The sequence below is a fragment of the Vicia villosa genome, linkage group LG4, assembly GCF_029867415.1.
Source record: "Vicia villosa cultivar HV-30 ecotype Madison, WI linkage group LG4, Vvil1.0, whole genome shotgun sequence".
Taxonomy (NCBI): domain Eukaryota; kingdom Viridiplantae; phylum Streptophyta; class Magnoliopsida; order Fabales; family Fabaceae; genus Vicia; species Vicia villosa.
Window position 1 is genome coordinate 23,030,010 of NC_081183.1, and position 16,621 is coordinate 23,046,630.

Genomic DNA, 16,621 nt, shown 5'->3' on the forward strand with positions numbered 1-16,621 from the left:
TGTTATTCTTGTGAAGAACAAGTACTTAGCTTGCCCAGTCACCAAAGTCATAATAAATAATATCTAGCAATTTATTCACAAATCAACTACCTAATTAAGAATAAAATATACCACCAAACACCCTAATTTACCCTTAATGCAAAATATAATTACTCTTACCAAAGTCCTTTTTGGTAATTTGCTAAATAAAAATTTAATTCCACCAATCAAATGTCTACATTACTCCAAATGGCACTCCTTTTCCAATAATTCTATTGGGTGTTTGCTAATATCCTTTAGTATTTCCCTCCACCCTTTCAAAAGTTTGAAAACCAATACATTTCTTCAGCTTTGAATTCTCTCTATTCATTTCTTCTAAACACATTTGCTTTTGTTTTTCATTCTCTCTCCGCATTCATACTTCTCTCTCCCTTATAGCTTTCTCCTTCGCCTTTCCTTCTCCATCCCAGCTTCCTCGTCTGCAAATCGTCCTCCCTGTACCTGGGTAAGTCACCCTTTCTTCCGTTTTCCCTTATATTTTGTTTTTCTTTTGTATTTCTGCTTCTCCAAGATTCCGATTTGGTGTTCATAGAGATTCTCCAACATTTCCTCATACTATTCCTTCTGTTTTTCTTTACAACAGAAAGAGGTTTCACATTTTTTTCGTTTTATATATGTTATTGCCATAAAGATCATGTTTTTAATCATATTTTTGTTTGTTAGATTTTTACCTAAACAGGTTTTCATTCAACAGTCGGATTATTTGGTGGTTTATTAAACTTTTTGGGTTTTTTTGTCACAAAGATTCTCCAACTTTTCCTGATACTATTCGTTGTGTTTTTCTTTACAAAAGAAACAGGTTTCAGTTTTTCCATTTTATTTTATATTGGACCATTGGTGATATGGAATTGACGCCGCAATCCCAACGAAGCTCCTCACTGCAGCACTTGTGGTGTCCACGGTCCTTCCCTCCTTTATGCTTGTATAATGTGGAGCTTAGGTTTGTGGGGCTTCTTAAGTGTCATGTAAATCTTGTGAGTTATTTTTTATACTTTGTTTATCGGGTTTCTCTATAGATTGGCTATTGGTGGTGCATGAATTTTAATTTAATACATGTAGTTGTTGTAAGTTAAGCTCTTTAAGTTGTTATGTTTTAGTTGGTGGTAGCATGCTGCCAAGTCCAACCTTGCCAGCTATGAACAACAGGATGCACATGAATTTTTCATTTTCATGCTTGATGGGATCCATGAAAAGGTGGACAATCATAAGACACACAGTGAAGGTACTACATTATAATATATTCACTCCAGTTTATTGTTTCACCTTCTTTGGAATTCTTACTACTTCATGTTTAACCCTGCATTAATTTATTCTATTTGGCTAGAAAAGAAGTCTTTTTCTAACCTTTATGGAAGCTCTGGTTTCTTTGGTGTTTTTATTATGTTTTAAGATATGTTTGTTTCTGTGTATTCAAGTCATGGTGACACTATCACCATAATACCTTACATTTGATAAATTTGATTTGATTGAAAAGCCTTTTATCCCATAGATGTTAATTTCTCATTCATATATTCCTTATTGCTCATTTGGCATCATATGAAATTTAGTTTCAATATTTGTCTGTTTTTGAGTTGCAGCAGGTATGCATTGCTTTGCTGCAGATTTGTGATATAGCCTTAGCATGTCCGGTGTCGGTTTATTATATTACAAGTTTTGTAGTTTAGTGAATCATGGTGTTGTATCACCTTTGATAGGATACAGAAGGTGGACCTTTTGCCAAATGCATTTATCAAATAAAAAACATAGTACTACTCCTAATTAATGTGTTGTACCTTTACATACATGCTTTCAAGTTATCGCAATAAACAATACCTATGCAGTGCAGTATTCACATTACTTTTCCTTTGACTCCTATATTTTAACTTTTTTTATTACATAATTGCTACCAATTGATTGTATCGATGCTGAATGTCTAATTTAAAAATAAAATTGCCTTGTACCTCCTATATAAATCCCACTCCTCATTGAGTGTCTTCATTACAGAGCCTACTTTTTATGTACATGTATCAGAAGTTTTGCAACTCAGTACCATATCTTTTAGCCTGGGATTTCAATATCATTTTTCTGGACAGTCATAGGCATAGCCCTACGAAATATCTACTATATGCAGTCCTGCTATAGTTTGATCTGTACATTCACATGTCAAGTCGATGAAAATAAAGTGTTGCACAAAATACTGATGTGATGGTTAACTAAAGAAACATCTCGTCCGGCGTTCCAGTATTTTTTAAGTTACATTTGTGCAGCAGTACAGTCACATTGTTGAAGTCAAACGGGAAATGAAATTGTATTCTCACGTCCAGGTTGCAGTACTTATCTTTATTTCCAAAATGATGTTAAAGTTTACAATTCATGCATCAATAAGGACAAAAACGTGTTGCTTTAATTTGAAATATTTAATGATTTTCTGAAGATGTCTCATATCAATACATTAGCATTGTTATTATCCTCTTACTAACAGCTGCATTTGAGGGATATGAAAATATTGTCATTGTATTTAATTGATTTAATACTTTATCCTTGTGTTTATCCTCTTACAGTGTATTACATTTCAGGGTGATAAAAACTATTACATAATATTCTCTCCGACGAAACTAATTGTTGTCATATTATTTACACATAAACGTACTTGAACAGTATGAATGGTCATATGTTGTATAGTTATGAATTAAGTGCTAAAACATAAGTCTCAATATTGTACAATATCCTATTACAATTGCAAATTATAACATACTTGAACTGTATGATTGGGATTATTCCTATGCTTTCTATTTGTACTCAGTCAGCGAGATTTTAAATTGCATTCATGGCCATGTCACAATTCTTGATACTATAGAGAATTGCAACCAAACACGACCTTAATCGTGGTCGCAGATACATGACATGAAAAACTTCTCTTGGTTTTTAAGAGTTTTAATTTCAATCTAATAGGACTACGCGAAATGGTCGTCGACGGCGAGAGACCGGGATCCATCCTCAAGTTTATGCCTACAAGATAGTGTTGCATGAAGATTTTACCATTTAGTCTTAATCTGATAGTGAACCATGAAAGTGCAACAAAGTTTTGAAAATGAGATGATAATTCTTAATATATTGTGATTGGGATAGTAGTAACATGTAATAGTTTGCTTCAATATTCATGAGAGATGTGATTATCAAGAAATATGTGATGCTCAATGCATGCTCAATGTCAAGTTATAACAGTTTTGAATTGAAAATTATAGTCTAATTTTTCGTGTTTTGCTTTACAAAGTCAAGATGAAGCAGTTCTGTATTAAAAGTTTTAGTGTAATTTTTGACAAATGTTTATGAAAAGCCTTTCATATGAAATAGTTGGAGTTGGAAATTGTAAATATACAGTATTTATTTTGGAGTAATTTTTGTACACGTTTTTTTAACAAAAATCTAAGAAGTAGTTTATGTTGTTTAGGTTTAATAGGTTTTTCTATAAGCTTTAGTTTATCATTTCTTCAATGTTGATAATGCTTAGCATATTAACTTTTAGCAGATTAATTTTTTTTTAAATTGAAATTGTTTTACACATTTGTAATCACTTGAGGTTTTAAATAATTTTTTATTTATTATTTAAATAATTTTTTGTTAAAAATATACATAAATTTTTAAATATTCTTAACTCTGGTCTCATTCAAGATTTATTTTGTTTAGGTTTAAAAGGTTTTTCTATAAGCTTTATTTTATTATTGAAATTCACTACTTTCACGGGTCGCTATCACCATAATAGTCTTTTTTCTATTGCATTTCCAACTTTTTATTTATTTTTAAAATAGCTAATATATATAGATTCATTACATCTATATTATGTTTTTTGAATCTTAATTTAACATTCCTCATTTGAGTTTTTAAACTACTTTTTATACGTTTGTAATACATTATTCATCTTAAGATTTGATTTACCCGTGCGGACGCACGGGTCTTCTACTAGTATTGCTAAAAATAATATCTAGAAATATACAAAATTTGTCTTGGTGTAAGAAAATGATTATGTCATTGACAGACAAACAAATGCATAGCAGATGTGCATTATTGTATTGCCTTAAGACTACCACCACTGCATGAACATAAAAAAATGTATTAAAAAACACAATGAAAAGCATAGTTATTCACCATTTACTCAAGAACAGTTTGAGAAGCTTGTGAATCTTCTTCAAAATTCAATTATCGTTTAAGGTTTATCTTCTACAAATTCTAATCAAGTTGGCTCTTCCACTTTTACTGGTCTTTCATTTGTAAACACCAAAGGTAATCACTATGATTTCATTTACAAATGTTTTACTCTTGACTCCTATATCATTCATTTGTAAACACCAAAGGTAATCACCATGATTGCATTTACAAATGTTTTACTCTCGACTCCTATACCATAAATTCAAGAGCTAATGGTCACATATACTGTAGTTGTTGGATCACGGTTCTAAAAAGTTTGCCACCGAAGAAATTACCGGGTCGAGTCGCGGACTAGGTCGCTCTCTTTAAGACGTTTCGCGGCACTGCCCTAAATTATGCAAAGCAGTCGAACTACCGCGCCGCCTCCAGGATAAAACAGCCCAGTTCTATACTGTACGATTACTTTTTGCATGATAGATAATCGGTTTAGAAATACACCTTCAGATGGTACTAAGACCATTCAAATATGGTATAAATACCATCTTAATATCTGGTTTGACCAATCGTAGTAATTTCTCGAACCAAGAGAAATTTCAATATTTCTCCAAAGAGAATTTAATAATGGTCATTTGACCAATCACAAATAATTTCTCAAACAAAGAGAAATTCAAATAATTCTTTAAAGAGAATCCAAGAAAAATTTAAACTTGAAAATTTCTCAACTCAAACGAGGAGAAATTAACATTATTCTCTAAGGAGAATTCAAGAAAATACTCGGAAAATTCAACGAGTAGAAAGAAAGGGGGAGAAGTTGGCGCTTCGACAATTCAAAAGACGCGGAGTTATGAGAGTGAGGAAGGAAAAACTCAAAATAAGTTTTTGGTGTGTTTTGAAAAGAAACAAGTGACTTCCTTATATAATGAAGTAAACTAGCCAAGATTTCTAATCTAGGCGACGTGGGACTAAGGAATTTTTCCAACTAACATACAATGTGGGACTTGACTTAATGAATTTTTTCAATTCATCTCTCTATATTGGAATATATACATATTGTTCCAACAATCCACCACTTGAATTTAAAAAAGTGTTTTTGTGAATACAAGATCACACTCACAAAGATGTTTTTGATTCATGGCAAACTCAACAAGCATTCAAGCAACAAGGTACAAGCAGAAGAACTCAAAGAAAAGCAAGCTTTGGTCTCTCATAACAGAGCAGGTCGGCCTACTATGCACACAGGTCGACTCAACACAAGCAAAATAAGAGGAACTCAGAAAATCAGCAGTTAGGTCGACCTACTCCCAACACAGGTCGACCTAAAATGAAGAAATTTACATATCATTCTGCTAGGTCGACCTACATAACAACTAGGTCGACCTAATCTGAGAAAATTTCCCCAAAACGCATCTGAAGTGGATTCTGGTCGACCTACTTCTTTGACAGGTCGACCTAACTGGGAACAAATGACATCCAAAAGATATGCAGCTCTGTTAGGTCGACCCAGCCCTAAATTAGGTCGACCTATCTGATCAAAACTGACTTCCAAAGGATATGCAGCTCTGTTAGGTCGACCCATCCCTAAATTAGGTCGACCTATCTGATCAAAACTGTCAAAATTTCTGGTTTTCTCTGCATCAACTGAAAAGCTCACATATATATTGTCCAAGGTTTAATTATTCAACAACACCAACGACTGAAAGATACACAAAGGCTTCTCATCTTCGTTCTTCGTCATCTCCAACACAATTACACATAATCATTCTTGCATTGAGGGTTAGTGATCGAGTTCGATAACGTCCATGGAACGGAATTGAAGATTCCTAGTGGGGAAGATTTGTGGGGTTTTTGGTGAATAAAATCCGAGGGTTTTGTCCTCCAAGATAGGTGTTTCTTGGGGGTTTTTATCAAGAGGTTTCATCGAGGATCCATCTAGGTGTGAAGATTGAAGAACAAGGGTTCAAGGCAATTCAAGACACTGCAGAAAAGGGATCAAGTGAAGCTCTTGGATCACCTTGATCTGACTCAAGATTAAGGGGGAAGAAGATTCAAAGGATCGACATAATTGGTTTATGGTTTATCGCTTTGTTATCTCTTTTGTATAAACTGCTTTCAACATTAATGAAAGATTTCCCAATTTTAGTTTGGAATTGGGGGCAGACGTAGTCGTAGCGAGGACGATCGATGAACTGCCTAAACAAATATCGTGTTCTTGTCGCTTTTACCTTTTCATTTACGTTCTGTTCATATTTGGTTATAATAGCAAATTGATCAACGATTCGAGTGTTAAGATTGTGAATTAAGAACTTATATAAACATCACAATCCATCACACATTGAATCACCATCAATTTGATCATTATCACCAAGTGTTTGTGTTTTTGCTTCTTCCACTATTACTGCATTGCAAACGTCGTTCATCATATAAGAAGTTAATTGATTTTCAATAGAGCGACGTATTGATTCTATAGTGTATTCTCTTATCGTTTATCTCAAGCTGGTTAGTGGTTTTAACACATATACAATCGTTTCAATAGTGGTTCGGAATAGACGCGAGTCGATTCAGAATCACTTCCGCTTAAAGTTCAATTAATTCCGCAAAACTGTGTAAGATCTATTCACCCCCCTCTAGATCCTAAGGCCAGCGTCTAACAAGTGGCATCAAGAGCTCTGGTTTATTCCGTGCTACGTGAAACACTTATTAGAAAGATGGCTTCCGGACCTAAAGGGGATCACAATAGAGCTCCAGTTTTCAACGGTGAAAACTATGGCTATTGGAAGGATTGTATGTGTGTCCACATCAATGCAATTGATAGGAACATCTGGACAGCTATTGTCAATGGTCCCTTTCAGATCACCATGACAAATGCAGCTGGTACAGTTGTTCCAAAACCAGAAAATACTTGGGATGCTGAAGATAAAAAGAGATATGCATACGATTGGAAAGCGAGAAACATTCTAATCTCAGCTCTAGGAGTTCATGAATACTATCGCGTTTCCCATTGTAGATCCGCTAAAGCTATGTGGGACACATTGCAAGTTGCCCACGAGGGAACGGATGATGTCAAACTAGCTAGGATCAATACGTTAACTCAAGAGTTCGAACTCTTCCACATGGAAGATGGTGAATCCATCGAAAACATGCAGAAGAGATTCGTTCACCTGAAAAATCGGTTAAATTCTCTTGATAGACCTGTTTCCAATGCAGTTGCTACTAACAAAATCTTAAGATGCTTGAACAGGGAATGGCAACCCAAGGTTACAGCAATAAAGGAAGCAAATGATCTAAACACCTTAGACACTACCACTCTCTTTCGTAAACTAGAGGAACATGAACAACATCTTAAATGCCTTGACATGCATGAGAAAAGAGCAAAGAAAGAAAAGAACATGGAGAAAGAGGTAGAGAAGAAGTCAATAGCTCTAAAAGCTTCAAGCTCCAAGACCTCAAGACAAGAGCTAAAGGATAGTGATACAAGTGATGACGAAGACTCCGATGATGAGGAAATGGGACTGTTTGTGCGAAGATACAACAAATATCTAAAGAAAAATGGAGCAAAACATTCTGACAAAGGCTTGATCAACTATAGAAAGCAATCAAACAAGTTCAAACAAGATGAAGACAACAAAGGAAAAATCAAAGGCCCTTGCTTCAATTGTGGGAAAGCCGGTCACTACAAACCGGATTGTCCAGACCTTAAGAAGGAAAAAGAGAAGAACCAAAGCAAAGGTCATAACAAATCTAAAAGAGCCTACATAGCATGGGAAAGTGATTCATCTAGTGAAAGCTTATCAAGCGATGAAGAAGAATCAGCAAACTTATGCCTTATGGCTCATCAACACAAGAAAAAGAAGGCTGTAAGTCATCTTAAACCTGAACTTGTAGATAAGGTATCTCATTCTCAACTAAAACTTGCTTTTGAAGAATTACATAGAGATGCAATTAAAGCTTTCAAACTTTTGGCCTCAAATAAGAAAATCTTTTCATATCTTGAATCAAAAGTTGAGAAAACCGAAAAGGATATGGAAGCTTTAAAACAATCTATGCTAGACATTCAAAAGGATAAAGTTGAAATAGATCCTACATCATGGTTTGGTTGTGAGACATGTCACATTTGGCAAAAAGAAGTAAGAGATCTAAAAGCCAAGTTAGACAAGGCTCTACAACCAAAAGTGACTTTTGCCGTTGATCCAAATAAGTTCAAAAGATCGTATACTCCTTTATATAGTAAATACACTTTTGTACCAAAAGTATCAACTAGCAAAACAGCATATTCTCATCATATTACCTGTCATTATTGTTGCAAAAAGGGACATACCATTGAAAAATGCAAATTTAGGAGAATCTTAGTTCCTAAAGGAGTATTTCAATGGTTGCCTAAGTGCAACAACTTGTGTACTCACTACCAAGGACCCAATGAAAATTGGGGACCTCCCTCTCTAAATTAATCTTGCAGGAAAAGTGTCTTGACATTGCCGAAAGGTTGTGGTTCCTTGATAGCGGATGTTCAAGACACATGACTGGAGACCTATCTCTTTTCGTTGAGTTTCAAGCAAAGAAAAAGGGGTATGTCACCTATGGAGATAACAATCGGGGAGCCATACTTGGTAAAGGAAGTGTAGGTAACCCTTCTACCACTACTATAACTGATGTGCTGCTAGTATAAGGTCTTAAACATAATCTTTTAAGTATAAGTCAATTGTGTGACAAAGATTTTAAAGTAATGTTTACAAATTCTGGCTGCACAATAGAACATACTAAGAAAAGAGACATTATGTTTAAGGGCTTAAGAGTAAACAACATCTACATGCTAAACTTGGATGAGGTATCTAAGTCTAGTACCAAGTGTCTAATTGCTCTAGGCGAAGACTCATGGCTTTGGCATAGACGTCTCGCCCACATAAATTTTGACTTACTTAATAAAGTTGTCACAAAAGATTTAGTAATCGGCTTACCTAAAATGAAGTTTTCAAAAGATCATCTATGTGATGCTTGTCAAAAGGGAAAGCAAACAAAAATCTCTTTTAATCAAAGAACGTGGTTTCAACATCACGCCCTCTTGAACTACTTCACATGGATCTCTTTGGTCCTTCAAGGACTAAAAGCATAGGTGGAAACACCTATGGTTTTGTCATTGTCGATGATTATTCTAGATTTTGTTGGACAATCTTTCTACCTAGTAAGGATCAAACTTTTCCAGCTTTCACACAATTTGCAAGATTATGTCAAAATAAAATGAACAACAAAATAGTTGCAATTCGAAGTGATCACGGTGGAGAGTTTGAAAACTATCTTTTTGAAAAATACTGTGATAAACATGGAATTGAGCATAACTTTTCAGCTCCTAGAACACCTCAACAAAACGGAGTGGTTGAACGTAAAAATCGGGTTCTAGAGGAGCTGGCAAGAACAATGCTGAATGAGGGTAATCTACCCAAGTATTTCTGGGCTGACGCGATTAGCACCGCATGTTATGTTTTGAATAGGATAATAATACGTCCTATACTGAACAAAACTCCCTGTGAATTACTAAAAGGTAGAAAACCAAATGTATCTCATCTCCATGTATTCGGTTGCAAGTGTTTTGTCTTGAACAATGGTAAGGATAATCTTGGTAAATTCGATGCTAAAGCTGATGAGGGCATATTCCTTGGTTACTCACAATCTAGCAAAGCATATCGAGTATATAATAAGAGATTACTTATAGTAGAAGAGTCAGTACACGTGTCTTTTGATGAATCTTATACAAAATATGTCGAGAAAGGTCTTTCGTTTAATGGTGCAGGTCCATCCACTGAAGACATTGTCAAGGATAAGGAAGACGAGAATGAAAGTATTGTAAAGAAAGATGCTGAGAGAGAGAAAGATGAGTCTCATGATGAAAATGAAAAAGAAAGCATCTCAAACAATGAAGAACTTCCTAAGGCCTGGACAAATGTGAAAGACCATCCAATTGACAATATAATAGGAGACATCTCAAGGGGCGTTACAACACGCTCAAAGATAAGTAACTTCTGTCATCATTTTGCTTTTGTTTCACAAGTTGAGCCGAAAAACGCTAAGGATGCATTACTTGATGAGCATTGGCTAATGGCCATGCAAGAAGAATTAAACCAATTTAAACGGAATGATGTTTGGGACTTAGTCCCTCATCTGGGAGATCATCAAGTAATAGGCACTAGATGGGTTTTTCGTAACAAACTTGATGAAAACGACGTTATTACTAGAAACAAAGCTAGATTAGTTGACCAAGGTTATAATCAAGAGGAAGGTATTGATTATGAAGAGACATACGCTCCTGTAGCACGTCTCGAAGCTATTCGTCTCTTACTTGCTTATGCTTGTTCTAAAGACTTCAAACTATTCCAAATGGATGTTAAAAGTGCCTTTCTAAATGGCTATATAAATGAAGAAGTCTATGTTGCTCAACCACCCGGCTTTGAGAATTACATGTATCCAACTCATGTCTATAAGCTGAAACGTGCTCTATACGGTCTTAAACAAGCCCCTCGGGCTTGGTACGAACGTTTGAGCAAATTTCTTCTTAGTCAAGGGTACTCTAGGGGTAAAGTTGACACTACTCTCTTTATTAAAAGAAAAGATAAAGATATTCTCTTAGTCCAAGTTTATGTAGATGATATTATATTTGGGTCGACTAATGCAAAACTTGTCAAAGACTTTTCTAAGCTTATGCAGAGTGAATTTGAGATGAGTCTCATGGGTGAGCTAAATTTCTTCCTTGGCCTACAAATCAAGCAACTCAGTCATGGAACGTTTGTGAATCAAACTAAATACTGTATGGAGCTGCTCAAAAGATTTGGAATGAGTGAAGCGAAGGAAATTGACACACCTATGGCAACAAATACTAACCTAGACAAAGATGAGAAAGGTAAAGAGGTTGACGTGAAATTGTACCGAGGTATGATAGGTTCACTATTGTATCTTACTGCCTCAAGACCAGATATTATGTTTAGTGTGTGCATGTGTGCAAGATATCAATCTTGTCCAAAAGAATCTCACTTAAAAGCTGTCAAAAGAATTCTGCGATACTTACGTGGAACTACTACATATGGCCTATGGTATCCAAAGGGAAATGAGTGCCATTTGATAGGATTCTCCGATTCAGATTTTGCTGGCTGCAAATCCGATAGAAAAAGCACCAGTGGAAAATGTCATCTATTCTCAAATTCATTGATAAGTTGGCATAGCAAGAAGCAAGTATCGGTTGCATTATCTACTGATGAGGCAGAATATGTAGCTGCTGGAAGCTGCTGTGCACAAATATTATGGCTCAAGCAACAACTTCTTGACTTTGGTATTAAGCTTGATCGCATACCTATCATGTGCGACAACACAAGTTCCATAAACTTGAGTAAAAATCCTGTCTTACACTCACGTACCAAGCATATTGAAATAAGACATCACTTTCTACGAGATCATGTAGAGAAAGGAGAAGTTACATTTGAACATGTAGAAAGCAAGAAGCAACTAGCCGACATCTTCACCAAACCTCTAGCAACGGAGCATTACTTCAACATTCGTAGGGAATTAGGGATACTCGATATCTCTAATTTGGGCTAATTACGTTTGTTCTCTCTTAATATTATTCCTTTACTTTTTATATATATATTTTTCTGCTAACATTTCTCTTAGCGTAAAGGTAGTTCATCATCAAGCCAGGCGTCATTCCACATTGACTAAAGGCTGCCACTAAAGTTGACACCTACATATTGAGAAAGCGGTAACGTAATTGTTGTTCACTTCCAAAAATATTATTGATACTATAATATGCTATCAATTAACATGCTTATAGTGACTTCATACATATATCTCTCTTGCTCATATATGTGTCTCATCTTTAATACACCTTTAAACATATTTGGCTCTCATGCTATCACTGTCTACCTTTTATCTACTATACTATGAATGCTAGCATTTTATCTATGTTTCTCTCGTTACTCTTCTCTTCTGTTTTTCTTGTATCTCTTTTGATGTTGTCAAAGGGGGAGATAGATGCTGAGTGTACGGGGGAGCTCAACTGAGTAAATAAATGCTGAGTGTACGGGGGAGCTACGGGGCAGCTTTTACCACTTATTGCCAATGCTTCTACTACCGGTTTGCCATCATCAAAAAGGGGGAGTATGTGAATACAAGATCACACTCACAAAGATGTTTTTGATTCATGGCAAACTCAACAAGCATTCAAGCAACAAGGTACAAGTAGAAGAACTCAAAGAAAAGCAAGCTTTGGTCTCTCATAACAGAGCAGGTCGACCTACTATGCACACAGGTCGACTCAACACAAGCAAAATAAGAGGAACTCAGAAAATCAGCAGTTAGGTCGACCTACTCCCAACACAGGTCGACCTAAAATGAAGAAATTTACATATCATTCTGCTAGGTCGACCTACATAACAACTAGGTCGACCTAATCTGAGAAAATTTCCCCGAAACGCATCTGAAGTGGATTCTGGTCGACCTACTTCTTTGACAGGTCGACCTAACTGGGAACAAATGACATCCAAAAGATATGCAGCTCTGTTAGGTCGACCCAGCCCTAAATTAGGTCGACCTATCTGATCAAAACTGACTTCCAAAGGATATGCAGCTCTGTTAGGTCGACCCAGCCCTAAATTAGGTCGACCTATCTGATCAAAACTGTCAAAATTTCTGGTTTTCTCTGCATCAACTGAAAAGCTCTCATATATATTGTCCAAGGTTTAATTATTCAACAATACCAACGACTGAAAGATACACAAAGGCTTCTCATCTTCGTTCTTCGTCATCTCCAACACAATTACACATAATCATTCTTGCGTTGAGGGTTAGTTATCGAGTTCGATAACGTCCATGGAACGGAATTGAAGATTCCTAGTGGGTGAAGATTTGTGGGGTTTTTGGTGAATAAAATCTGAGGGTTTTGTCCTCCAAGATAGGTGTTTCTTGGGGGTTTTTATCAAGAGGTTTCATCGAGGATCCATCTGAGTGTGAAGATTGAAGAACAAGGGTTCAAGGCAATTCAAGACACTGCAGAAAAGGGATCAAGTGAAGCTCTTGGATCACCTTGATCTGACTCAAGATTAAGGGGGAAGAAGATTCAAAGGATCGACATAATTGGTTTATGGTTTATCGCTTTGTTATCTTATTTGTATAAACTGCTTTCAACATTAATGAAAGATTTCCCAATTTCAGTTTGGAATTGGGGGCAGACGTAGTCGTAGCGAGGACGATCGATGAACTGCCTAAACAAATATCGTGTTCTTGTCGCTTTTACCTTTTCATTTACGTTCTATTCATATTTGGTTATAATAGCAAATTGATCAACGATTCGAGTGTTAAGATTGTGAGTTAAGAACTTATATAAACATCACAATCCATCACACATTGAATCACCATCAATTTGATCATTATCACCAAGTGTTTGTGTTTTTGCTTCTTCCACTATTACTGCATTGCAAACGTCGTTCATCATATAAGAAGTTAATTGATTTTCAATAGAGCGACGTATTGATTTTATAGTGTATTCTCTTATCGTTTATCTCAAGCTGGTTAGTGGTTTTAACACATATACAATCGTTTCAATAGTGGTTCGGAATAGACGCGAGTCGATTCAGAATCACTTCCGCTTAAAGTTCAATTAATTCCGCAAAACTGTGTAAGATCTATTCACCCCCCTCTAGATCCTAAGGCCAGCGTCTAACAGTTTTAGAAATAACGTCAAACTTTTCTAAGATTGTGCATAAGCAAAGGTGTCTACGACTTGAACCTTTGCGTAGCAAGTAGGATTTCGATTCAACAAGAGTGACACTATTGTCTTGAACTCTATCTCAGACATCAGACCCGCACACAACCTTTTCTTAAGGTGTATTCTTAATAGCCTGTGCTTTTAATGGCCCTGCACGTGTATCCTAGCTTAGTGAAGGCTCTAGGAATTCTGCCTCGAAATTCCATAAGAACCGGCCTAAGTTCTACAATCACATAGGTGAGTCTATCAAGAGTACTCCTGTAGCCTAGGTACTCCCTCATACAGAGTATAGATCTCAATAAGAGTTTATATTATCTCATCCTCTTATTACTTCAGGATTCATGCTTCTTTTATTTACTCTAGCATGATCGCCTTATATTACTCACAACTTGTTATTACCCATTGAACCTATTTCTTGGGATCTCTAGTCATTTAGGTCGGGTTACCATCATGAGAAACTCATTTATGTATAGACATTAGTCCCATCTTTTTGGATGTATTATGGACTTCCTCTCTAGCTAATCCTTTCGTCAAAGGATCTGCTAAGTTTTCATCAGTGCGTACATGATCCACTCTCACAGCTCCTTTAGAGATACAATCTCTAAAGGCACTGTGCTTTCTTCTTATTTGACGTCTTTTACCATTATAGTAACGGTTCTCAATTTTAGCAATAGCCGCGGTACTATCGCAATGGATCAACACAACTGGCATATGTTTTTCCCATAAGAGAATCTCAACTAGCAAGCATCTTAACCAACTTGCTTCTTCACTAGCATTTGCTAATGCTATCATTTCAGACTTCATCGTGGACTGAGGAGAGTTCAACTTCTCACGTGGATTGTTTGAACTTTGTTTGCAGAAAAATGGACATGGTTTACTCTTTAACCTAGTAAACTTTCCAACAAATACATACTACAATACTCAAAATGACGTTTACAACAAAAGTGGTGTCGTTGATCCATACAATGAACCATTAAATGTTGGTGACAAATTGATATTTGACAAGTTACGATTCTCCTTATACATACTTAAAAGGGATGGAGAACATATTTCTATCACCAATCCAAAATATTATGTTTCAAGTAATGCATACAATTACAAAGCCACCATCACTTATGGTGGTGTTTTTACCCTTTGGCATCATCCTCGAGATCTAAATAATAGTCAAAGATGGGTTGTGGCAAAGACAATACCTGAAAACATTTGTTTGGATTCTACATTCAACAAAGGTCCAAGTATTTGTGGGTTGAATAGCATTTGCTCCCATATAAACCAAAGGCTTGTGTGTACATGTCCAGATGGATATTCTAATGGATTCATACAACAAGTATGGAGGTTGCATACAAAATTTCCCAGTCATTTGTCAAGGTAGCAATCAGGGTTCTCAAAATAATACTCATGTGGTGAAAGATACAGATCATAATAGTACTTTGATCAGTGTGATGTCAATTATTTTGGGATTCTCCATTGCTATAATCATAGCATTGGTTGGTGCAATTTTTTATTGTTACAACTCAAAGAAGATAAAAAGTAGCACACCCAACAAAAGAGTTGTTGATAGAAATTTGAGAATTTTTTCTTTCAAGGAAATTATAGAAGTAACAAACAACTTTAGAGAAGAATTAGGAAGGGGCTCATGTAGCATTGTATACAAAGGAATAGTAGACTTGGATACTTATGTCGCGGTTAAAAATTAGACAAGTTGTTTCAAGATAGTGATAAGGAATTTCAAAGTGAAATGAATGTGATAATCAAAACTCATCATAGGAACCTCGTACGTCTTCATGGGTACTGTAGCAAAGATCAACACAGGATTTTGGTGTATGAGTTGATGAGTAATGGAACTTTATCAAAATTCCTTTTCACACCTTCAAAACCAAACTGGAAGCAACGAGATTGGATTGCCATTGGGATTGCAAGAGGTCTTGTTTACTTGCATGAAGAATGTTGCACCCAAATAATTCACTGCGACATAAAACCACAAAATATACTTCTTGATGATGACTACAATGCTAGGATTTCTGATTTTGGGTTAGCAAAACTCTTATTGATTAATCAAAGTCACACAAAAACCAGAATTAGAGGAACCAAAGGTTATGTTGCACCTGATTGGTTTAGAAGTGCACCGATTACTACTAAGGTTGATGCTTATAGTTTTGGTGTGTTGTTACTAGAGATTATTTGTTGTAGGAAAAATGTAGAGAGTGATAATGTTATTGAAGAAAAAAGGATTTTAACAGATTGGGCATATGACTGCTACAAGATTGGAAAAACAGACATTCTTCTGGAAAATGATGATGAGGCAATCAATGATATGAGTAGATTGCAAAAATTTGTCATGATTTCTATTTGGTGCACTCAAGAAGATCCATCTCTTAGGCCCCCAATGAAGAATGTTTTGTTAATGCTAGAAGGAATTATTAAAGTTGAAATTCCTCCAAATCCCTACCTCTATGGTTCTTCTGATTAAAGTTTCTTCCCTTTTAAATGTAGTTTTGATCTTATTTTTCACTTTTTTATCTTAGTTTTTCTCTTAACTAGTGATACATGTCACTCAAAAAATTAAATATAAATTTCAATGGTTTATTATATTTTTTATTGTATTACTACAAATTAGCATTGCATGCAATATCATATTTTTAGGATGCTGCAGAAACTATATATATTTAGAAGAAAAACCACATGTCTCTTGTATGTGTTAAATTAAAAAACTTC

General features: G+C 35.6%; 1 pseudogene; it reads left to right on the forward strand.

Moving 5' to 3' along the window:
* Positions 1 to 881: 881 nt before the first annotated feature.
* LOC131596886 (G-type lectin S-receptor-like serine/threonine-protein kinase LECRK1) lies at positions 882 to 16,376 on the forward strand (annotated as a pseudogene).
* Positions 16,377 to 16,621: the final 245 nt, after the last annotated feature.